General features: G+C 45.8%; 1 pseudogene; it reads right to left on the reverse strand.

Annotated features, from left to right (window-relative positions):
• Positions 1 to 17,047: 17,047 nt before the first annotated feature.
• Positions 17,048 to 18,072, reverse strand: LOC119315884 (annotated as a pseudogene).
• Positions 18,073 to 26,408: the final 8,336 nt, after the last annotated feature.

The following is a 26,408-nucleotide window of genomic DNA, read 5'->3' on the forward strand; positions in this document are numbered from 1 at the left end:
CGTCGCCATCGTCCTGTCTTCCCCAACGGTCCCCGCCACCACTCGTCGGCGATTCGTCGCCCCCAGCACCGGCCCGACCTCCCTCGAGCCCCCTGCCACCCCCTACAGCTCCCGGTGAGCCACCACGTCTCTCCCCTCGCTCCCCCGCACGGATCCATCACCGTAGCCTCCGCGCCATTTTTGCCCGAACGGAGCTCCGCCACCGTGGCTGCTGCTATCGCCACAGGCGTTGTCGAGCTCGGCTGAGCTCGCAGTCGTGCCCGCCGTAACCGTAGGATTCGAATGTGCCACTCGCTCCCCTCCCGTTGCTCCTTAGCCACGTCCTCGACATCGCCTATTTTCCGGCCGCCGCCTTTGCTCGTCGCCACCGTCTCCACGGGCCACTTCAGGTCGTGCCACCGCCACCAAACGATGCGGAGTTGAACGCCCGTTCCAATGCACCCAACCGCGCGCAAAACGAGCCACCACAGCGCGTTTCCGAGCTCGCCGGAGCTCACCGCTGCGTTACGGGCTCGCCGGAGTAACTCCGGCGGCCGGCGCTGATGTGGCGCCTATGTGGCAACCCCCCTGGGTCACTGGCAGCTGGGCCCGGCGGTCCCAGTTGACCAGGTCAACGACTGACTGGGCAGCTCCAGTCACTGACTGGTGGGCCCCAGTTGACTGGTCAGCTGGTCAGCCGACCGCTGACGTTATGCTTACGTCATGCTGACGTCATTTATCCTTTCTGTTAATTTAAATAAATCCAGAAAACGGTTTAATCTTTAAAAATTCATAGAAAATAAACCGTAACTCGGATGAAAATGTTTTCTATATGAAAGTTGCTTAGAAAATTCCAACGAATCCGAATACGCGGTCTGTTCATCTGTCACATGCCCCTAGCATGCTGAACATGGAACTTTCCCCCTCCGGTCATCTGTCTGACACAGGTCCGGAACCGGGAACACCTTCCCGGTTGTTTTCCCCCTTCACCTATAACGTCTAGGACCGCGTTAGAGCACGCTTAGCGCTACGTATCGTCATGTCATGCTTAGTGTTACCTCTGTTTGCTATGTATTTACTGTTTCTTCCCCCTCTTCTCTCCGGTAGACCCCGAGGCCGCTGATGCCCCGGTGATCGACTACGTCGTTGACAACGACCCCTCCTTGCCAGATCAACCAGGCAAGCCCCCCCTTTGATCATCCCGATATCGCCCATTCCTTTCTCTCATGCTTGCATTAGATTTTGCTACTGTTATTGTATGCTCCTATTCTGATGCATAGCCTGCTTTTGTACCTGTTATTGCACCTTACCTGCTTATCCTAAACTGCTTAGTATAGGCTGGTTAGTGATCCATCAGTGACCCCCACCTTGTCCTTGTTGCCCCTGCTTCATCATTGAAGACCCGATCAACGGGATTGAAGACCAGGCCCCGGCACCGCACATCACTTTCCCCTTAGTTGCTCGACACTGCTGGGATACTATCGAGTGCCGAGGGTGAGACCTCTACAACACTTCTGATGTTAACCCTGTAGTGTAGCTATTCGGTCATGGTCATCGAGGGTGATTTCCTCTTTAACCACTTCCGATACGACTCTGTCGTGCAACCCCTCAAGTGTGAACCTCGAGGGTGATTCCTCTACGTTCACCTTGATGATTACATTGAGTGGAACCCACCGAGGGTGATTCCTTGGGTTTTCCTCTTGATGTTTGGACACACGGATACTTGGACTTTACAACTGTTACTTGGAAAGTGATGTGGAGACGGGTTGACCTGGAAGGTGCCCGTGAGATAATTACGAGGCGTGGCCGGGCATTCTTAGCCCTTGCCGCAAGTCCTCGAGACGGGGCAACGGGGTCACATCTTTCGTGAGTCTTTGCTTGTTACTGCGCGTTCCTAATCCACTACGATTTGGATATTTGATCCGAGGGGCCTCTGGCCTGATAGCACTAACCATCACGTGGGCATAGTATGGGCGTTCTGCGTCGTATGCATCAGCCGAAGCTTAATAGACGTCAGCGACGGAGCGGCGCGCGCCGGGTTGGACTGGTAAGCTCCTGCCTTTTTAGGGAGGTAGCTAGGTCTGCTCACCGGCCGCGTTCGCAACGTGCAGGAGTTCCCGGGGCGATGGCCCATGACCCCTGGGGGCATAGGTTTAGTCCGGCGTGCTTGACCTCTCTATTTAAGCCTAGGTCGGGTTGCGGCGTATTGTTTGGCCGAGGCCGGGCATGACCCTGGAAAGTGTGTCCGGCCGGAGTCAATCGAGCGTGGTGGGTAAGTTGGTGCACCCCTGCAGGGAAGAACTAATCTATGCATAGCCTGTCCTACGGTAACGGACACTTGGAGTTGTATCCCGATCGATACAACTAGAACTGGATACTTGTGATGAGAACTGGATGGTGATGAGGATTTGATTGTGATGATAACTGGATAGTATGGCTCTGGGATTGCTTTCTCGCAGGGAGTCGAGAAAGGATCTCTGGCCGAGGTTGATAACACTACTACCTCTTTACTTTATGCTGCTCTACTCCCTCTTGTTTGCTGCAAGATGGTGGTTTCCAGAAGATGCTAGTCTTCGATAGGACTAGACCTTCTCTCTATTCTGGCATTTCTGCAGCCCAGTCCACATATACAGCCTTCCTTTGATAATGTTGTATATGTAGTGTAGATCCTTGCTTGCGAGTACTTTGGATGAGTACTCACGGTTGCTTTGCTCCCCCTTTTCCCCCTTCTTTCTTCTTTCTGGTTGTTGCAACCAGATGGTGGAGTCCAGGAGCCAGATGCCACCTTTGACGATTGCTGCTTCCCCGAGGGTGCCTACTACCACGTGACGGACGCCGAGGACCAGGAGTAGTTAGGAGGCTCCCAGGCAGGAGGCCTTGCCTTTTCGATCGTTGTTGTTTTGTGCTAGCCTTCTTAAGGCAGACTTGTCTAACTCATGTCTGTACTCAGATTTTGTTGCTTCCGCTGACTCTTGTGTTTCGAGCTTATGTATTCGAGCCCTCGAGGCCCCTGGCTTGTAATATAAAGCTTGTATTATTTTATTTTGTGTCTAGAGTTGTGTTGTGATATCTTCCCGTGAGTCCTTGATCTTGATCGTACACATTTGCGTGTATGATTAGTGTACGATTGAATCGAGGGCGTCACAGAAAGCATGTTTACTAAATTTCTTAAGGGGCTTAAACTATCTACCGCACCGTTGAAAGTGGGGGATCCCGCCAACAAGGTGTCGGATGCTATCCCTGAAAAGGGGGAAGCTAGTAGTGAAAAGGCTCCTTCTTCTAGTGGCAAGAATGGCACCGGCATCTTTGCCCATGTGCAACCACCACTTGTTTATGGTGGACCGGTTCCTTCCACTCATTTGAATCATGCCGGTCCTCCCCCTAAGATTGTGAAAAATGAGGATTTTGATTCTTGGGTTTACCGCTTTAAACGTCATTTAAATCATGTGAACACTAACCTTTGGAGAATCATTGAAGAAGGTTTCTATCCACATGATCCAAGCAACTTCACTCCTCGAGAAGCCGCGGACAATCAATTCAATGAGAATGCTCTCTTCATCATTCAAGATGCAATTCCACCCGAAGACCTACCTCATCTTCGTCCCTTCGCCTTGGCCAAAGATGCATGGCATTGTGTCGTGTCTCTCTACCGGGGAAGCGCAAGCATTCAACGCTCCAACTATGAAGTGGTACAAGATGAGGCCGATGAGTTTGCAATGAAGGAAGATGAAGAACCTCGTGAGCTCTATCGGAGTGTCACCAAACTCGCGGTCTCACTACGAGATCACGGGAGCAAGGACACGGATGACAATTGGATCAAGCGCAAATTCCTCAAGGTGATGATGCCCTACCACAAGGCCATGTCCTCCGTCATTCGTCAAAGACCGGACTTCCACACTTTGACCTCAAGCGAAGTGTTGGATGAGTTTGTGGCCATAAACATTTTGGACAAGACCGCCGATAATGCGGTGCTCCGTTCTCAACGGGCAAAGAAGCCTAACCTTGCATTAAAGGCCAAGCTCACCGTGGAAGAAGAAGAAGAGGAAGAAGAGGAGAGCAACCCCGAAGATACGAAGTATGCATATCATGAACATATGGCACTTGCTTCAAGGCAATTTGGGGGCAAGAAAAACTCGAGGCCCAACTTTAGCAAAAACAACTCGAGTGGCACAAGGGGCAAGCAACGTGTAAGGACTTGCTAGAATTGCGGCAACGTAAGTCATTTCGTTGCGGAATGCCCGTATGAGAAGAGAGAAGACAATGGTGGCAAACTCATCCGAAAGGACAAGGCCAAGTCGTTCCCCAACAAGAACAACTTCACCAAGAAGACTCCTCCCAAGGCCTTGGTTGTGCAAGAAGAGTACAATGAGGATGATGACGATGATGAAGATGATGAGTCGGTTGCCATGGCCTCCGTCGCCATTGCAACAACGTCACGAGTGTCTCTCTTCGACTCACCCAATGAGAGCATCACCGCCAAGTGCCTCATGGCTAAAGCCACCAACAAGGTAACCTCCAACATCAAAACTACCATCATTAATCATCCTTCCCCAACGGATAGCATTAATGAAGTTGAGGGAGCTAATGTGGAGGCTAACGAGTTTGAGGCCTTTATGGGTAAACTCAAGGGAAAATCCAAGAAGCACTTTGTTGCTCCCTTGGAACAACTTGGTGAGGCCAATGACATGATCGAGGCTCACGAAGACACCATCTCAAAGATGGAAGGGCATAGTCGTGACTATGCCGATGAGATTTTGGATCTTTCCAATGCTCTTGAGGAAGAGCGTGGTCTTCATTTGGCTCTTGAGGAGTCATACAACGTTGATCATGCTAAGTTAGAGAAAGATTATGATCATGCCCTCATTGTTTCTCATGTGCTAAATTCCAAGAAGGCCAAACTCGGGGTTGATCTTGCTAGACTCAAAGAGGAGTTTGATATACTTGACAAGGCCCACAAGGCCTTGAAGGGTATTCACGCTAGTCTCAAGGAGTCTCATGATCAACTCCAAGTGAAGCTAACTAAGGAGAAAGCAACTTTTCCTCATATGGTTTTAATTGATAATGCAAATGCTACTAACCCGTGTTGTGAGCACATACATCTTGTTGAAGAAAATGCTAAGTTGAAGGAGCAACTTGAGAGAGGCCTTGCGACTTGCATACAAGGCAAGAAGAACCTCAATGATCTCTTGATCAACCGAAAGGGAGGTGTGGCGAAGGAAGGGGTTGGGTACGTCCCCGACTCCAAGAACAAGAAGAAGAATGACAAGACCAAACGACCTCCTCCCCTCACGCAAACCTTTGTGAGGGCGGGAGAGAGTGTCCCCGAGGAGAAGAAGAAGAACAAAGTCAAGAAGGGCAATGTCACCTCACCCAACAAAGCCGGCGATTTTAATCCTTCTTATGTGTTGTGCCGTGCTAGTGATGGGCATGTTTATGCCAAATTTGTTGGTTCTCTTCATGAGTACATTGAATGGTCTATTTGGGTTCCTAAGACCCTTGTTACTAACATCAAAGGACCCATTACAAAATGGGTACCTAAAACCAAGCATTGATCTCTTGTAGGTGTTTGCTTCCGGTGGTGGATCATGGTTGCTCGATAGTGGAGCTACAAATCATATGACCGGAAGCAAGGACTTGGTGGTGGACGTGCACAAGGTTCCATCTATGCCCACCAATGTCGAGTGGGGTGACGCCTCATCTTCTAAGGTATTGGGACTTGGCAAGGTTGTCATCTCTCATGATCTCACGATCGAGAAGGTCATGCTTGTTGAGTCCCTTGCATACAATTTACTTTCCGTTCGTCAACTTGCAATCATGGGCTTTGCCACTTTCTTTGATATCGATACCGTGGCCCTCTTGTGGAGCAAGACTCTTAAAGTAGCCTTCGTTGGGCATGTCGAGAACGGTCTATATGTGATTAACTTTTCGGAGCGACCCACTAAGACAGCGACATGCCTAATGGGTAAAGTTGATGTGGGATGGCTTCTGCATCGCCGTTTAGCCCATGTCAATATGAGATCTTTACAAAGTCTCCTAAAGGGGGACCATGTCCGTGGACTAACGAATGTTAGTTTTTCTAAAGATCGTGCTTGCAGTGCCTGTATCGAAGGAAAGCTACATGAGAAGGCTCACCCTCCCTCGACTATCATTTATTCAAAGAGGCCTTTGGAGCTCCTTCACATGGATCTCTTTGGGCCTCCATCCTTCGATAGTCTTGGAGGTAGGAAGTATTGTTTGGTGATTGTGGATGACTACTCAAGGTACACATGGGTGTATTTCTTCAAGAGGAAGAGCGAGACCCAACAAACCGTCATTGACTTTGCAAATGAAGCACAACGTCAACACAATGCAAAGATCTTGACAATAAGAAGTGACAACGGCACCGAGTTCAAGAACTACACCTTGGATGAATTTCTTAGTGATGAGGGAATCAAGAATCAATATTCCGCACCATACACCCCTCAACAAAACGGTGTTGCGGAGAGGAAGAACCGAACGTTGATGGATGCGGCAAGGACCATGATGGCGGAGTTCAAGTCTCCGTACAACTTTTGGGCCGAAGCCATCAACACCGCGTGTCATGCATCCAATCGGCTCTACCTCCGCAAGGGCTTGAACAAGACTCCATATGAGATACTCACCAGTAACAAGCCCAACCTCAAGTACTTCCGGGTATTCGGGTGTAAGTGTTTCATTCTCAAGAAAGGTGTTCGGTTGTATAAATTCGAGGCTAGAGCTTATGAGGGCATATTTGTTGGTTATGCTACAAACTCTCATGCTTACTGTGTCGTCAATAAATCCACGGGACTTATTGAGGAGACGTGTAACGTGGAGTTTGATGAGAATAACGGCTCCCAAGTGGAGCAAAGTGGCACTTGTGATGTAGGTGATGAAATTCCTCCTCAAGCCATAAGAAGAATGGGTGTTGGTTTCATCCTACCCATTGAGGAACCCCTTGTGGCCGAAGGAGAAGGACAATGCTCCACTCAAGTGGAGCCATCACCAACCCAAGGCCCACACGCTCCCGAAGAACAAAGTGAAGGCCCTCAACCTCAAGAACAAGACCAAGGGCTAGATCATACTCAAGACGGTGTGGACACACCAAGTGATGCCCAAGGTCAAGTTCTCTCCCCCGAGCAAGTTCAAGATCAAGAACAAGTTCATGATGGAGCTCAAGATGATCAAGTAACCGCTCCTCAACTCACCACCGAGGAGGAATTAGAGCGTCGTGCCACCAAGGTTGCTTCCAAGCTCTCCACCAAGGATCATCTCATGACGAATGTGCTTGGAAGCTTAAGAAAGGGGGTAAGCACTCGTAGACAATTAGCAAATTATTGTGAGCATCACGCGTTTGACTCTTGTGTGGAATCCCACAAGGTCTATGAGGCGCTAGAAGATCCGGATTGGCTCAATGCCATGCACGAAGAACTCAACAACTTCGAGCGCAACAAAGTGTGGAGATTGGTACCAAGGCCAACGGGGAACCACAATGTCATTGGAACCAAGTGGATATTCAAGAACAAGCAAGATGCCCATGGGATTATCATTCGCAACAAGGCTCGTTTGGTAGCACAAGGCTACTCCCAAGTCGAGGGTATCGACTACGGTGAAACCTTTGCTCCCGTTGCTCGTCTTGAATCCATTCACATGTTGATTGCATATGCTTCTGATCATAACTTTAAGTTACATCAAATGGATGTGAAGAGTGCTTTTCTTAATGGTCCCATTAATGAATTGGTGTACGTCAAGCAACCCCCCGGGTTCGAGGATCCCTACTTTCCCGATCATGTGTATCAACTCGATAAGGCACTCTATGGCCTTAAACAAGCCCCACGTGCATGGTATGACCACCTTACCGAGTTGTTACAAGACCGTGGCTTTGAAGTTGGGATAATCGACCCCACTCTTTTTACTAAGAAGGTCAAAGGGGAGTTGTTTGTGTGCCAATTATATGTTGATGATATTATCTTTGGTTCTCCTAACAAAGCTTTCAATGAGGAATTTGCCGCTCTCATGACCTCAAAGTTCGAGATGTCCTCCATGGGAGAGTTGAAGTTCTTTCTAGGGTTCGAAGTGAAGCAAAGAAGAGAAGGAACCTTCATCCATCAATCCAAATAGAGAGAAGTGCATATTACACCCCTCAACTATAGCCCTAGTCTAATATACAACCCCCAACTCCAAAACCGTCTAATCTGCAACCTCCAACTCTTAAAACCGGCCAAAATTCAACCCTCCCCTCCCCTTGACCGGTTTTGACCAGGTTTGACCCATTGATTGATGAACAGTAAGTTCGGAAAAAAATGAAAATTCAGAAAAATAAAATTTTAGAAAGCATTTTTTGCCTCCGGATGAACAGTATTTCAAAAAAATTGGGAACAGAATTTTTAAAAAATAAATTCGACTTTTCACCGGTGAACAGTATTAAAAATTCAGTTTTTTTTACATGTACCCGAAGGTAATAAATTGGAAAAAAAATTCACCGGGATTTGTTTTTTGAATTACTGTAAACAACATGAACAGTATTCAAAAAAGTAAAAAAAAAATCAGGAAAATCATTTTTTCATTGCATGAACAGTGACCGAGGGAAAATTTTCGTTCCAAAAGTTCGAACTTTTTTTGAATTACTGTTCGCACGGTGGAAAAGTCGAAATTATTTTTAAAATTTTGTTCCCAACTATTTCTTGAATTTACAATTTTTTATTTTTATTTTTTTGAATTTTCCATTTTTTTTCAAATTTACTATTCATCAGTCAATGGGTCAGACCCGGTCAAAACCAGTCAAGGGGAGAGGAGGGTTGAATTTTGGCCGGTTTTAAGAGTTGGAGGTTGCAGATTAGACGGTTTTGGAATTGGAGGTTGTATATTAGACTAGGGCTAGAGTTGAGGGGTGTAATATGCACTTCTCTCATCCAAATACACTCAAGACATGCTCAAGAGATTCAAGCTAAGTGACGTCAAGCCGGCTTCCACTCCAATGCCCACCAAGTGCCAACTTGACTTAGATCCCAATGGTAAAGTGGTGGATCAAAAGATATATCGTTCCATGATTGGATCCTTGCTTTACCTTTGTGCATCTAGATCGGACATCATGTTGAGTGTGGGAATTTGTGCACGGTTTCAAGCCGCACCTAAGGAAAGTCACTATGTGGCGGTCAAACGAATCTTTCGATATTTGGCTCATACCCCAAACTTTGGCTTATGGTACCCAAGAGGATAAATCTTCAAGCTTGTAGGGTACTCGGATTCCGATTGGGCGGGAGACAAAGTGGATAGGAAGTCCACTTCCGGAGGGTTCCAATTCTTTGGTTGCTCTTTGGTAAGTTGGTCTTCCAAAAAGCAAAGTTGTGTGTCTCTCTCGTCCACCGAAGCGGAGTATGTTGCGGCCGGTAGTTGTTGTGCACAACTCTTATGGATGAGGCAAACTCTAAAGGATTATGGTGTCACTTGTGACAAAGTGCCTCTTTGGTGTGACAATGAAAGTGCCATCAAGATCTCTCTCAACCCGGTGCAACACTTCAAGACGAAGCATATTGAGATCCGGTATCACTTCATCCGGGATCACATTAGGCGAGGAGAGATCGAGCTCAACTACGTCAACACTCATGATAACCTTGCAGATATCTTCACGAAGCCCTTGGATGAAGCAAGATTTCGCGAGTTAAGGCATGAGCTAAATATCATGGATTCGAGCAATGTTGCGTGAACCCTTGCACACCCCACCATACTCAACGTGTTGTCCTATTTAGATGTAGGCATGGACATAGGGGGAGTGATGTTCTCTCAATGAACTCTCCCTCCCCCCATTATGCATAAATCAATCTAGTCTTTCACATTAGCCATTTTTGATGGTACTTGTGCTTCAAAGATGAGTTTTGGTCATGGACCCAAGGATAATTCTTCGCGGTGCCATACCAATTGACTCAAACATAGGTGGCTACGGCCACCGCCCTCTCTTTTGGAGAGGTGGTGTCTCGTGGTTGGTTTGTTTGTCATGTGCCTTTCTGGTTTTGTGTGTTGCGTGGTCTTGTGGTGTTGTGTTGGCCCGGAGTTATTTTGTGCAAAGATCCAGTTTTTCGGGCTCGATACGTGCATCTTCTTGAGCCCACGGTACTACCGCGTCTGGGCATGGTACTACCGCTTGGGAGGCACGGTACTACCGCGCCACAGCATGGTACTACCGCACCACGCGGTACTACCGTGTCTGGGCACGGTACTACCGCGCCGTCAAGGGCGCGTGGGGGGTTATGACTCGGGCAGGGGAGTTCCAACTCCCCATACCCATTCATTGTCTCTCTCTCCACGTCTCTCCCTCTCAAGAACGGCGCCGGAGGCCCTTGCCGGATCTCCGTCTCCAGCCACTCTCCTCGGATTCCGACCGATGGGATCGTTCCCCACCACTTCCTCTTGCCATGGACCAAGGTTTTTCCCCAAATCCCTCTCTTTCTTGGCTGTTTTCTTGCTTCTAGGCTTTTGGGGAGAAACTTGTTGTTCTTGAGATTTTAGGTCAAATCTATTCAAGAGTAGGATGTAGGAGAGTCGTGATGCGTAGGAAACATACTTGATATGCTGTCTTGTGGTAGTTTTGTCCAACCGTAGTACTGCCGTGTTTTCGCGGGCTTTCTCAGATTTGAACCAGTTCAGATCTGACGCGGTGCGGTACTACCGTGCCCGATGTGCGGTACTACCGCTCCTGCGGTACTACCGCCCGTCAGGTGCGGTACTACCATACCGTGCGGTACTACCGCTCTGCAGACGCGGTACTACCGCGCCGGCCGCGGCGCTAAGGTCGTACTACCGCTCCTACACCCGGTACTACCGTGATCTTGCACGGTACTACCGCGTCTAAGAGCCGTACTACTCTCTTAGCTCCGCAGCTCTTGGCAGTACTACCATAGGGATCAAATCTCTCTCTAGGCATGTATCATGTGTGCCTTCTACTTGTTTCACTTGCTTTGTTGTGGTCTTTGCATTAATCTCTCTTGGCCGTTGTGGGTGTTTTTGCGTTCTGTGTCTCAGGTGGTGGCTCTCGCCGTTCCAATCCTAGTCGTGACACTGGCTCCAAGCGTCTGCGCAACCCCCAAGATGAAGCTCCAAAGGGCTCCAATGCCCCCAAGCGCAATGTCAAGACCACTGCCAGCAAGCACAAGGAACCGGCTAAGGGCATGGACGAGATTTCAACCACTGAGTATGTCGAGCGCCGAAAGATCAATCCCTATGTGAATCCTCGGGCTATTCTCAGAGGCACCGAGTTGTTCTGGACCAAGCAACATGCTCTCATCTATCTGGATGTGATCAAGAACAAGCAGAATACCTACGTGAAGGTACTCCCCAATGGGAAGTCATCTTGGGTGTTGAATTCCTTTCTGGATATCATGCATCGCATCTTCCGCAACACTCTGTTCCCACGCATTGGCGACAAGGACAAGGTTCATGCATATCTAATGGACATGTTGCTCTTGTGTGCAGAGGCACGTTCTTCTCAGACTCGGCCGCTTGATGTCTCTCACATCATGTGGTGTGAGCTTCGGTTTGCGGTGTTCACTCGCAAGGTACCTATCTATGGACCGTACCTGTTTCTGCTACTCTCCTCCACTTGGGAGAATACGTATCCAGGTGATGAGTTCCTTGCTCCAGACTGGATTCGCCATGAGTCCATCAGCCTCCGCGTCAAGCCCAACTGGGCCAACACCACTACTCGTGCTGAGGCATCTTCTGCTAGGAGGGCTGCTGGTCAGGGGGAGGCTACTGAGGACCGTGCTGAGGACCGTGCTGCTGAGGACCCTGCTACCAGGTCCACCACTTCTTCCTCTGAGCCATCATGGGCCAAGAAGCTGAAGAACAAGATGAAGACTCTCTTCTACATGCAGTCGAAGGGACAGTACAGGGCTCACGTGTCTGACAAGGAGAGTCACCGCCGTGACAAGAAGGTGATGAGGCTCTATGGAGAGGATGTGTCTGGCGGGTCTGAGGACGTCATCACTCCTGAGGCTGCCTGGATGTCTAAGCAGGGCTACAAGTGGACCAGTTCAGAGGATGACATGGAGGAGACTATCCCCGCCGCTGAGTCTGACGAGGAGCACGAGGAGCAGTGGGACGACTTCTCTGCCTGAGCCACCCCATGTCTGTAGGTGTCCTCTCTGCCTTTTTGGCGTCTCGATGCCAAAGGGGGAGAGAGTGTAGGGATTTGCGTTGTGTTTGGTGTGTTTGTTTGCTTTGTTTGCTTTGTCGTTTGGACCTCGTTTGCTTTAGTTCGTTTTGTGCTTCCGAGACCTTTCCCCCATATGGTGTAATACATATGCACTTTATCTATCATAGTTAACTTATGTATGGTATATCTTGTCTAGTGATAGATATGCCTTGTCTCTATAATATAGGGGGAGCTTTGATCCTAGTATTCGTGTGTCGTGCAGTTCAAAGCACTCATCTAGGTAGCACTCATCTAGGTAGCACACATCTAGGGGGAGCCCGTCTATAGAGAGGAGGGGTTTGCATTTACTTAATATTATTCTCTTTGTGCAAATCCTGTATTGTCATCAATCCACCAAAAAGGGGAAGATTGTAAGGTCATATTTATCCCTAAGTGTTTTGGTGATTGATTACAATGCATTTGCGGACTAATCGTGTGCCATGAGCTTTCCAGACTATTCTCTGCTAGGCACAAGACGATTGGATGCACCTCGAAGACTGACGAAGACGACGTCTTTTCTACGTTTCTTTTTGGTGGATTTGAGTCATAGGAAAGCCGTACTATTAAGAGGGGGTCCGCGTTGGAAAGGTTTGGGTGGAATCATCACGTACACATCTCCTTTTATCCCCTCCTTCTTCCTTGGAGCTTCCTTCGTTTTCCTGCCATAGTTGACCGACTGCTTGTGTGGTTGCGGTAGTACCGCTCCAGGATTCACGGTAGTACCGTGGGCATCCGCGGTAGTACCGCGCAGTGGCACGGTAGTACCGCTGGTGCTCACAGTAGTACCGCTCCCCCGGAGCCTTACTACCGCTGCCCCACCCGGCTAGTGCCGCCCGGTTGCGGTAGTAGGAGCGGATGTAATTTTTTACATCCGCACCTGCCGCGGTAGTACCGCTTTCGCCGTGCGGTAGTACCGCGCTAGGCGGTCAGGCAGTAGTACCGCCCCTCGGCAGTACTACTGTGTCGAGTTTTTGCTACTTCCATTCTTTTGCGGAAGTATGCACGGAAGTTCCCCTCCCCCCTATCGGGACTTTTTGCCTCACGGTAGTACCGCCCTGATGGCGCGGTAGTACCGCGCGGGCGGAAGTACCGCCCCAGCTTGCGTCTGTTTCCCTGGCTGGGGGTCGCGGCAGTACCGTAGGGTGGTACGGTAGTACCGCACTACCGTGCGGTAGTACCGCTTGGTTGCAAGCAGTACTACCGCGCGGCCTTGCGGTAGTACCGCTGGCCATGCGCGGTAGTACTGCTGGCCGCGGGCTGGTAGGTGGGTAACAGTTGGATCTTTTCCACACACTATATAAAGGGTCTCCTTCTTCCCCGTTGACTCACCTCTTCCACCATTAAAGCTCCATTATTTCTCCAAGCTCCATTTTCGCCCGATCTCACTCCCTAGCCAACCAAACTTGTTGATTTGCTCGGGAGTGGTTGAGAAGGCCCCGATCTACACTTCCACTGAGAGATATTTGATTCCCCCTACTAATCCCTTGCGGATCTTGTTACTCTTGGGTGTTTGAGCATCCTAGACGGTTGAGGTCACCGCGAAGCCATAGTCCATTGTGGTGAAGCTTCGTGGTGTCGTTGGGAGCCTCCAATTGAGTTGTGGAGATTGCCCCAACCTCGTTTGTAAAGGTTCGGTCGCCGCCTCCAAGGGCACCAATAGTGGAATCACGGCATCTCGCATTGTGTGAGGGCATGAGGAGATTACGGTGGCCCTAGTGGCTTCTTGGGGAGCATTGTGCCTCCACACCGCTCCAACAGAGACGTACTTCCTCTCAAAGGGAAGGAATTTCGGCAACACATCCTCGTCTCCACCGTCTCCACTTTTGGTTATCTCGTGCCTTTACTTGTGTAGCTTATTTGTTTCATATATATTGCTTGCTTGTGTTCCTATTCTTGTTGCATCATATAGGTTGCTCATCTAGTTGCATGTCTAGACAACCTATTTTGATGCAAAGTTTAAATTGCTAAAGAAAAGCTAAAAATTGTTAGTTGCCTATTCACCCCCCCTCTAGTCAACCATATCGATCCTTTCACTTGACTCACAGAAACGCAAACACGTATGAATAGGAAAAACACATAATCAAAATTTCATGCCAATTGGCATCCTACATGAATTGAATTTGTTTGATTGTATCATACAAGAAACAACAATGGGTGATCTATTTTTTCTGTGTTGAACAACGGGCGATCTCGGCACCATGATGACGTGGCCGAAATTCAAGAGGACATATCTTGTTCGGTAATCGGCGTGTAGTGGTTATTTTGCCGTGTACAAAAACAATGCTACGATCTTCTTTTTATCAGTGCAATTAGGACCCCTATTGTGGGGAAGTGTATCAAAAGTATGGCAATGACAACTGCTCTCAAGGGAGGATCCCAAGGCAATGACATCAGCTATGTCTACAACATCTCAACTTGATATTGTATTAAATTGCACCTACAAAGCACCTTGAGACATTCAATAGAAGAAAACAACTTTTAGTGAGTTTTGCGTATCAATATGAATAACTTTGATTAGTACTGGTCATTCATTGATTCACATTTATAGCCAATTGTAGGGAAGCGGCAAACTCAGTTAGTTCAGTATATAGCATTTTTCGGCAATTTCACACTAATAGATCATTAATGATATAAGGAAGCCTAAGGAAATGTTTCATAGACCTTCCATCTTACTCTGAAAGAATCACAAAGGTGATCCAGAAAATAGTCCTCTCCTCTTCTCCTTATCTCCCACCCCCAAAATATCAAGAATAAAAAGATCGAGATGATATTTGCAGCATTTAATAAAATTATATAACTATGCCATAACATTTTCTTATGTTTGTGTCATGTCAAAAGGGTATTTAATGTTCAAAATAGTAAAATATTGAGTAAATTGTTTAAATGGGCTAAATAATAATATTCTCCTAAAAACACTAATGGCAGTCACTTGACGGCAAATATGAAGTGAAAAAGAGACTATTCTTAGACATTTTTAAAAACTATTTTGTATGTATGTAATAAATATCTTTTACGTTTAAGGGACACTTAGATTCACATAATTGCAACACGTATGAATAGGGAAAACGCATGACTGGAATTTCAAGCCCATTCTAATCCGCCATGAGTTGCATTCGTTTGATTGCATCATAGGTAAAACACATGATTTCTCCAAGAGGTTAGAGTGGATACTGGAATCCTATGAAATATAGTACAAATGATTCCTTTTTAACGGTTAAAATAGTAGGGAAAACCTATTGCTTCAGAAGATACATTAGTATGCTTATTGACTCGGTAGATTAAGTCCCATTAGGTTCTTTCCGTGCAAGCACCATATTTCACCTATCATGCACGACGAAACTGGCATGGTTCCAAGACATGGGTCTTTTCCAACATGACGAGTCTATCAAACACTTATTTTTTGAGTGCAAGTTCGCTCGGGCAGTTTGGGCTATTGTCCAATTAGCTTCGAATTTTACCCACCACGTAGTACACGGAATATGTTTGGCAACTGGTTTCAGGGTATGAATAAACAATTTTATGCACATATTCTTGTGGGAGCGGCGGCCTTATGCTGGGCAATATGGCTTACCAGGAATGATGTGGTTTTTAACAATAAATGTGTCTCATCTCCTATGCAGGTTATTCATGTTTGTACACGATGGCTCCGTACTTGGTCTATCCTGCAGAAGCCGGAGGACAGGGACCTTTTTATGATGGTGTCTACACGGCTGGAGCGTACGGCCAGGAAGGTTTTCTACCCCCATGGATGACGGTGTGATTTACAGATAGGATCTACCGCTCCGTAGGCTGGACACGATTTATTGATTGACATTGTATCGAATCGTTTTATTTTTAGGGTGCTATGGACTTTTTGGTTGTGTGCATCTAGATATGCAGAGGCCGAGCTTTCTTTCGATACGATTGTATCACCTCGATGTATCTATTCAATGAAAAGTCCTTTATCGAAAAAAAATCACCTATCATGCAAATTCAGAAGCTCTGTGTGGGCTTGCTGCTAGGTCATTTCACGGCACCCTTTTTTGGGTAGAATCCCACCTCACTTCGATTCGGTGTCTTTATGTTCTCACTATTTTGTCCAAAGGAACCTTGCGAAGAGAATTGATTTTTTGCTCTCGGCCTCCATGAAGCCTAAATTTTTCAAACATTCAAGAATGAACTTTTGAAGTTTAAAAAAAAATGAAAGTACACAAGTATTTATAGATGCATACTGGATGTGTGTGGATTTCATCATGAAATACGTTTTTATGTGGCCAGTACAAAAAAACCCAAATCATGTAATTTTATAGGGAATAGTACATGCGCTAGAAATATGTGACTTGTTATTTTTTTTATGTAGCTTGCATAAAACAGTACTTCCTCATGAATCTTCGCAGACGAGTAGTATACATCATCCATATGGATGCGTATTTTGTTTTTGAGAGATTTTTGAAACTTAATATTTTGAATTAAAGTTTTCAAATAAAGGGCTCCATGGAGTTCGAATTCCGTTAGGCATTTCCGCCTTGGGAAGCCTTTTACTTTTCTCGAATACAGGAAGCATTTTACTAGCTAGGTATCTATCTTCACTCTCATGGCAGCTCTCAAAATTCAACAAGCCATCAGACGACGACTCCATACATAACCCGAAGCATCATCATACTATGCACAATCAAAACTAAACTTATAGGTTAACTTCTAGATTTTTGTATACGAAAAAATGGGCAACCTAAATTACTCTTTGACAATTTCGTACAATTGAAATATTGAATCTGGTAGCCGTCGGCATAGGGCATATAATTCCACAATTCAAAGGGAGCTTGCCAATTATACACCTGAACATCATTATTTAACAATTCAGGATTCAATCATGCAACTGGCTCTCCGCCCCTAAATCTCCCATTACAATTCTTGTTCGTCTTGCAAAAAAGCTGACAAGACCGCAAAGCGAGGATCAGGATTCATCATGTACAGCGACTCAATGCCAAGGATGAGGTCCGTGGGCTTGTACCCTGTCAGCTCCGTGAATTCCCTGTTCCACTTTCGAACCTAGCTCGCCATTGGGTTCAAGATCAGCCTTGCCAGAAAGACCGCCGACGCCGCCACGGCCGATGGCATGAACCGCAGGCATCTGTAGTGGACGAGCGATTGTTCGGCGAGCTGATGCGCCAACTTCTGAACCTCCAGGTCGCTCTCTCCATTACTGTACCTGGTGAAGTGGTCCACAAAGGTGTAGGCCGTTGGTTCGCTGAGCTCGTACCGGAGCACCGCCAACATCTTGCACTCCACGTCGATCACCTCCTTGCTCGTGGCGAACCCACAGTCGTTGGCAATTTTCGCGGCGTCCACCTTGAATATGGTGTCCCGCTCCTCATATTTGGCGGCGGTGAAGGCGGCCGTGGCGCCCAGGAGATGGAGCTCATACTCCATGTTAGTCGTAGGTAAGGTTCGCGCTGATAGCACGCGGTCGACGTAGGAGACGGAGCGGTGAAGCGTGCCGGGGGCCAGGCCGTAGTACCGAGTAAGCCCGTCCATCCAGATAACAAGGTTGGCGCGCATGGACGGGCTCATCCGATCTCCCTGCACCGTCTTCAGGTAGTCTGGCCTCGGCGGCTCCTCGACGTTCATCTCCAGCTTGCGGAGGTTGAAGTCAATGTCGGCGTCGTAGTCGGAGAGCTGCGGACGCGTGGCCGAGTTGTTGGATTCAGTGGCATCGAGACCGGGACGGCGGTCTCCAGGAGCAGGGATGGTACGGGCTCCTCCAAGGCCGCCTCGGAGTAGTGGTCGGCGGCTCGAAGCGCAGGAAGAGCATTGATGGCGCGGAGGTAGTCGTCGATGTCCGCCGTGTCGGCGCTGTTGGCTGATAAGGCGACGGGGATAGGAGGGCCAGAAAGAAGCTCGGAGGTGAAGGGATCCATGAGATCCATTGCCGGGAAGGAGAATGGAGACACACGATGGTGGATGCAAGAATGCAGGGTGCGTGGCGTCGACCTAGCTATTTACCGAGGAACGCGACGTTGCGCCTGATTGGCTGCATGACAACTGGAAACCGCGTGGGTCGCTCACTGGGTCCAGTAATCCGACTTTACCCTATGCGTTTCTTTCCTTTTTCTTTTTTCTTTATTTATTTCGTCGTTGTTTCTTTCCTTCTTAACAAGATACGTGTAGCCGCGCCATGATGACCTGGTTGAAATTAAGAGGACATATCCTTTTCGTTCCTGGCGTCTGGTGGTTATTTTGCCGTGCACAGCGACATCGCTACGTAGTATATTTTGTTTTTCGATCAGTGCAATGAGGACTGCTCTCAAAACAGGACCCCTAATGCAATGACATCGGCTATATCCCTACAACATCTCAACATGATATTATATTAAATTGGAGTACAAAGCATGCACCTTGAGACATTCAACAGAAGAAAACACTTCAAAAAAGTCAGCGCATCTCTAGACGATTCCTTAAAATTAAACCCCTCAAACTGCACCTTACACTTTCACTTCTTATATTTGCTCAGCTAAAACAAATGGTTCCTAGCCGAACCCCTAAAACTTAACTCCCTAAAAAAAACTCTTTGCCAAGTTTTCTAAGCTTGTGTGTATGGACTACATTTCAACTAGATATTTGCACACATAATAAATTCGAACTTAACATCAAAGTTGGCACAATTCACGAATATTGCAAATTTAAAGTTCACAATTAAAACTATTCAAATTCAAACACACGAAAGAGTCCAAATGATGCAAAGAGCATGATTGAAGCATATCAATCAACTGGTGTTATGGAGTAGTCACTGATGCGGTTCCTGTTATTCGATGTGCTAGGAGAAATTTGTGTATCATCTTTGCATCGTTGTTCTGGCTTAACGGGATCCCCATTGGTGATGTATTAAAAGTTCTCTCTCACACCTCTTTCATCTTCAATGATCATGTTATGCAACAAGATGATGCAACATGCCATTATTTGCCATTGGATCTGTGGGTTCAATTGCTTGGGAGGGCCATGAACAATGGCAAAGTGCTTCTGCAGCACACCAATAGGTCTCTGAACATCTTTCCTTGTCGACTCTTGACGCGTTGCGAAGTGTGATCTCTTATTGCCTTGAGGACGCGCGATTGTCTTCACAAATGTGGACATGGAAGGATAGAAGCCATGTGCAAGGTAGTAATCCATCGTGTACTGACGGCCCTTGATAACATAGTTACAAGGAGGGGCATCTCCAGCAACAAGATTTGCGAACAGTGGTGATCTAGGCAACACATTCAAATCATATTGAGAGCCATGCAATCCAAATAATGAATGTCAAATCTATAGACCCTCTGATGTAACTAACTCAAGCACGATTCTTAGATCTTTTGACTACCCTTTTGTGCTGACTTATCCAACCCGTGGAACAATTATTCCATGTCCAGTGCATGCAATCAATTGATCCAAGCATACCAGGCCATCTTCTTCCTCCTCGTCCGAGGAAGATTCATCTAAAACCATCTCCCTAAAGCTCTTCATCTATAGTATGGAATATTCTAGATTGAACTTAATTGCAAAAATAGCTAAATAAAATGAAAACAACTAAAAAAAGAGCACATACGAAATTTGTCGAATACCTTGCAAGTGGGGATGGTGAGAGCATCGGCCGACCCATGTTCTCTTTTTTTGTAAGTCAGCATCATTCCAAAATAACTATAGGTTAGCATAATTCTTCAAGAAGTGAATATATTCAAATGTAACACTAATTCTGATTTTAATATTACAATCCAAACATTCAGATTTTAATATTAAAATATTCAAATGCAACACTAATGTTGAGTCCATGGATTACACGCACTCTCACCCTTCCACCATTACTAGCCTCTTCGGTACCGTGCATTGCCCTTTCTCACCTTGAGAGTTGGTGCAAACTTTGCCAGTGCATCCAAACTCCGTGATATGATACGCTATTTCACACATAAGCCACCTTATATCTTCCTCAAAACGACCACTATACCTACCTATTATGGCATTTCCATAGCCATTCCGAGATATATTGCCATGCAACTTCCACAATTCCATTTTATTATGACACATATCATCATTGTCATATTGCTTTGCATGATCATATAGTTGGCATAGTATTTGTGGCTTGGCCATCATTCATATTTTTTATACATGTCATGCTAGATCATTGCACATCCTGATACACCGCCGGAGGCATTCATATAGAGTCGTATCTTTGTTCTAGTGTCGAGTTATAATTCTTGAGTTGTAAGTAAATAAAAGTGTGATGATTAGAGCACTGTCCCATGTGAGGAAAGGATGATTGATAGTATGATTCCCCCACAAGTCGGGATGAGGCTCAAGACTTTAACAAATAAAAAGAGGCCAAAGAGCCCCCCAAAAAGCCAAAGAGCCCAAAAAGAAGAAAAATATGTGAGAAAAAGAGATAAGGGACAACATTACTATCTTTTCCACACTTGTGATTCAAAGTAGCACCATGTTCTTCATGATATGGAGTCTGTTATTTTTTTCACTTTCATATATTACTAGTGAAACTTTTCATTATAGAACTTGGGTTGTATATATTCCAATGACAGGCTTCCAAAAATGCCCCAGGTGTTCGTGAGCAAGTGATAACCCACAAGTATAGGGGATCACAACAGTTTTTGATAAGTAAGAGTGTCGAACCCAACGAGGAGCTAAAGGCAGAACAAATATTCCCTCAAGTTCTATCGACCACCGATACAACTCTACGCACGCTTACGTTCGCTTTACCTAGAACAAGTATGAAACTAGAAGTACTTTGTAGGTGTTGTTGGATAGGTTTGCAAGATAATAAAGATTACGTAAATAAAAAGTAGGGACTATTTAGATAAAGACACAACTAAGTTAGTTTTAGTAAAGAGCTTTTTTTATGAGAAACTTATTTGTCCCTAGGCAATCGATAACTAGACCGGTAATCATTATTGCAATTTTATACGAGGGAGAGGCATAAGCTAACATACTTTCTCTACTTGAATCATATGCACTTATGATTGGAACTCTAGCAAGCATCCGCAACTACTAAAGATCATTAAGGTAAAACCCAACCATAGCATTAAAGCATCAAGTCCTCTTTATCCCATACGCAACAACCCCCTTACTCGGGTTTATGTTTCAGTCACTCACGCAACCCACTATAATCGAATCATAAACGTATTGCAACACCCTACATCGGGAATCACTCATGCTTGCGCGACACGGAGAGCACCATAGGACAGCACCAATAATAAAACATGCAAGTCAAACCAATCACGATCATCAAATAACCCATAGGACAAAACGGATCTACTCAAACATCATAGGATAGCCATACATCATTGGGAAATAATATATAGCATTGAGCACCATGTTTAAGTAGAGATTACAGGGGGTAAGAGAGAGGTTACACCGCTGCATAGAGGGGGGGGGGGAGTTGGTGATGATGGCGGTGAAGTTGTTGGTGAATATTGCGGTGATGATGATGGCCACGGCAGTGTTCCAGCGCCACCAGAAGAGAAGGGGAGAGGGGGCTCCTTCGTTTACTTCTTCCTTGACCTCCTCCCTAGATGGGAGAAGGGTTTCTCCTCTGGTCCTTGGCATCCATGGTGCGGGAGGGGCGAGAGCCCCTCCGAGATTGGATCTGTCTCTCTGTCTCTCTCTGTTTCTGCATTCTCAGATTCTTCCCTTTCACCGTTTCATATATTCCCGGAGATCCGTAACTCCGTTTGGGCTGAAATTTTAACACCATCTCTATCCGGATATTAGCTTTCTTGCGGCGAAAGAATGGCACCAACCACCTTACGGGGTGAACACGAGGGTCTGGGGCGCGCCCCCCCTGCCTCGTGGCCCCCTTGGGCATCGTCTCGCGTGGATTTTTCTTCCCCAAAATCATATATATTCCAAAAAAAATCTCTGTCAGTTTTTATCCCGTTTGGACTCCGTTTGATATGGATATTCTGCGAAACTAAAAACATGCAACAAACAGGAACTGGCACTGGGCACTGGATCAATATGTTAGTCCCAAAAATAGTACAAAAAATTGCCAAAAGTATATGAAAGTTGTAGAATATTGGCATGGAAAAATAAAAAATTATAGATACGACGGAGACGTATCACCATCCCCAAGCTTAATTCCTGCTCGTCCTCGAGTAGGTAAATGATAAAAAAGATAATTTTTGATGTGGAATGGTACCTAGCATAATCTTGATCACATATCTAATCATGGCATGAATATTAAGACACGAGTGATTCAAAGATAGCCTATCATTTGACATAAAAACAATAATACTTCAAGCCTACTAATAAAGCAATCATGTCTTTCAAAATAACATGGCCAAAGAAAGTTATCCCTACAAAATCATATAGTCTGGCTATGCTCCATCTTCACCACACAAAATATTCACATCATGCACAAGCCCGATGACAAGCCGAGCAATTGGTTCATACTTTTTAACGCGCTTCAGCATTTTCAACCCTCACGCAATACATGAGCGTGAGCCATGGATATAGCACTATAGGTGGGATAGAATGGTGGTTGTGGAGAAGACAAAAAGGAGAAGATAGTCTCACATCAACTAGGCGTATCAACGGGCTATGGATATAGCACTATAGGTGGGATAGATATCAATGTGAGTGAGTAGGACTTGCCATGCAACGGATGCACTAGAGCTATAAGTGTATGAAAGCTCCAACTGAAACTAAGTGGGTGTGCATGCAACTTGCTTGCTCATGAAGACCTCGGGCATTTGAGGAAGCCCATCATCGGAATATACAAGCCAAGTTCTATAATGAAAATTCCCACTAGTATATGAAAGTGATAACTCAAGAGACTCTCTATATGAAGAACATGGTGCTACTCTGAAGCACAAGTGTGGTAAAAGGATAGTAACATTGTCCATTCTCTCTTTTTCTCTCATTTTTTGGGCCTTCTCTTTTTTGGCCTTTCTCTTTTTTTTTCGTCCGGAGTCTCATCCCGACTTGTGGGGGAATCATAGTCTCCATCATCCTTTCCTCACTGGGACAATGCTCTAATAATGATGATCATCACACTTTTATTTACTTACAACTCGATATTACAACTCGATACTAGAACAAAGATATGACTCTATATCACTACTAGGGAAAACCCTAGCAGTAGCACTGGTTTTGTGCTCACTAGTAGCGCGGGTAGGCGCGGTACTAATAAGGCACTACAGCTATTGCTTAGCAGTAACGCGTGCCGCACGCGCTACTGCTAGGACAAATAGCTGCAGCGCTTGTTCTCTCCCACGCTGCTGCTAATGTAACTACTGGCAGCGTGTTTTCTTTCCATCGCTACTAGTATTGTTTTTTATTTTTTTATTTTTAGTTTATTTATGCGCCATCGTACAAATATTGGTACAATACCAGTTATGAGGTTTACATCATTATGTCCATAACAGTGTGTCAAATGAAGGTGGATTAGGTTCAAGTGGAGGAAATATGTGGTGCATGTCAAAAGTATACTACTAATCCAAACTTGATCTAGTTTGGACTAGTAGTACTTTCGATGTGTACCACATGTTGCCTCCACTTGAATCTAATCCGCCAGCACAAGCTATTTAATCATCATCATAATCATTAGCACCAACAATATTTATTTAATCACCACTAACACTAGCTAATAATAATCATCAGTCATTACCACCAACAGTAGCTATTTTATCATCATAGTAATAGTGTAGCACATCATCATCCTCAAACTCATTTGTAGCTAATCACTCCTGCTGCTCTCTCTTAGGTAAAACAACATAAAACATGTGTAGCTCTCCTCCTTGATCAAGTTGGAGCATGCAGATGAACCTGTCTCCTAATTTTGGGTAGTACATCTGTTTGCTGCCCCCTAGTACTTGTCTGCACTCCCCCATCACATATCTGGTCCAGTCTTGCACTATTAAGCATTCATTGCTGATCTTGAATGCACTAACGTAACATGTAGGATATCTTGGCCGTAAGCTAATAATACTCATGGTACCTTTAGTCTCGATCCCATAAGGCACAACATTCATCGGGAGTCCCTGTTGAAGAACATCGTATGGTCACATACTTAGCAATGAAGTTTAGCTTCACAAATAATGTATGGAAAAGATGCACTGAGGACAAATAGTAAAAATCTTACCATCCTTCCTAAATAGATGTGACCATAGTTCATGACGAACACTATCGGTCGCACGTTTTCAGTACTAAGATTTCTAAGTCCAGGAAGAAAATTTGTCTTGACGGTATCAAGATCCTCAAGCCATGAAACATAATGACTTAGCTCCTCGCAGTTTAGTTCAGCCCCGGGACAGTAGTAGGTCCTGTCTACCAAGCGCTGGACATGTTTGCTTGCACCGAAATAAGCTGACAATACAAATTAGTTGTCAACTATTTTTGAATAAACAATATCAAAGACATAAATATGGTTGAGAAACTTACATTTTGGTGTAACTAGAGGCGTCTGCACATCGACCCAGATGTCGGTATTACCTTCAATATCATCTTCCGGACGAATATCAAAGGTGATAACCATATCAGGCTGAAATGCATAAGTCTTGCATAGTGCTCACCATGTTTTGCATCCAAAATAGGTGTAGTCGTCTGAATTGTATAATTTTGCGTGGAAAATATAACCATGCTCGGTCTTTAAATAAACTTTCTTTACCTCCATAGTATGACTGAAACCTATCTTATCCAATACAAAAACTCTTGCATGGCAGGGGATACGCTAGTAGAATAGTAAAAAAATATAAGATCAAGCAAATGAAGCAGATGTCATGCTTAATTACGAAAAATGACTTGTCGTTGTGACTTACTGTATCCACTTCGAAGTTCTCGTCCAGCTTGATGCTGAAGCGCCTATCATCATCTAGGAAGATTCCGTCGCACAAGCCGCGCTCGTCTTCGCAGTATTTGCAAATACCGAAATCCTTTTTGTCGTCAGACATTTCCTATGTTCATAGTTAAAACATTAATTGAAAATCGATAGAAGACAACTACCAGGATACTCAACACACAAATCCGGGGCACTCGATATTTCCTACATATTCTGGCAAAAGTCATGCCAAAATTCACGAAAAAATCTGGCATGACCTTTGCTAAAATAGGATATATCGAGAGCCTGAAATTTGCCGGAACAGAAATGAATCAACACTCCTGCAAAACATAGGCCACTCGAAGGTGTAACCTGCAAAAATGACCGGCCACTTGGATATTGAGCAACACAGATATACATTTCAAAATATCTTATAAGACTCAAATTAGCATGCATTCAATAAGCAAAAGTAAATCATCTCATGCGTCCGTACATCATCGCATATTATCACTAATACATCCCGAATAGTGTCATACATATAACATCACTAGTACAACTAAATCCCTAGCACACGATGGGTATCGGCGCGGGGGTTGGACACCCACGGTGAAGGAACCATCACGGGATCATAGCTCCAGTGAGATCCCTGGAGAACCTGCCAGGTATTGGAGAACCTGTGCTCCAACGCAAACAAGTAGCGACGGACGTGCGCGTCCTCCTCACTGACATGGTGACGCACCACCTCCGCGGAGTCCTCGAGTCTCTGGACCGTCACTGGCCCACGCGACCGCCACCAAAGAAGGTTCGGGTCAACGACAGGCTGGCTCCTCACCAACCTGCGCCCCCGGTAGGTAGCGCCTCCCAGTACCACCCCGGCGGAGCCCAGTCCCGGACATGGCCCATCCGGTCAAGCAGGTGTCGTCCTTCGCCGACTCGACAACGAGGATGCGGGATAGGCATCGTCCACGTCGATGCGGGAAAATTGCTTTAACTAAAAAAAGAGCAACAAGTTATTACTAACTAGTTCTATTAATTCAACTAGTTCATACTAAAAATAAACTTACTATAAATAAAAATATTCTAGTACCTAATTAGTACCTAGTTCTTACTAACTAATTAGTACCTAAGAACTACTGCCCTAATTACCATCTAATTTGATGAACCTATAGGGGTGGAAAGTGGTAGCGGATATTCCAATTATCCAACTATAAAGTGAAATTAGTGGTCAAATTTTACTCGTTTTATGATTCATCTTAGAAATTTGATTCGTTTCCACCCTTACATGAACCCTAACTTATTTGAGCCGCATCCGCAACCGATTCGTTTCCACCCTAACTAATTTGATGGAGGTAGAAACCCTAGGCAGAGGTAGGGGAGAGCGAGGAGCAGGCGTGCTCACCTCGGGTGCCTGCGACGAGGGAGGGGCAGGCGGCATCGAGGTCGTGGTCGGGGCTCTGGGGCGGC

Source organism: Triticum dicoccoides, chromosome 6A, assembly GCF_002162155.2.
Source record: "Triticum dicoccoides isolate Atlit2015 ecotype Zavitan chromosome 6A, WEW_v2.0, whole genome shotgun sequence".
Taxonomy (NCBI): domain Eukaryota; kingdom Viridiplantae; phylum Streptophyta; class Magnoliopsida; order Poales; family Poaceae; genus Triticum; species Triticum dicoccoides.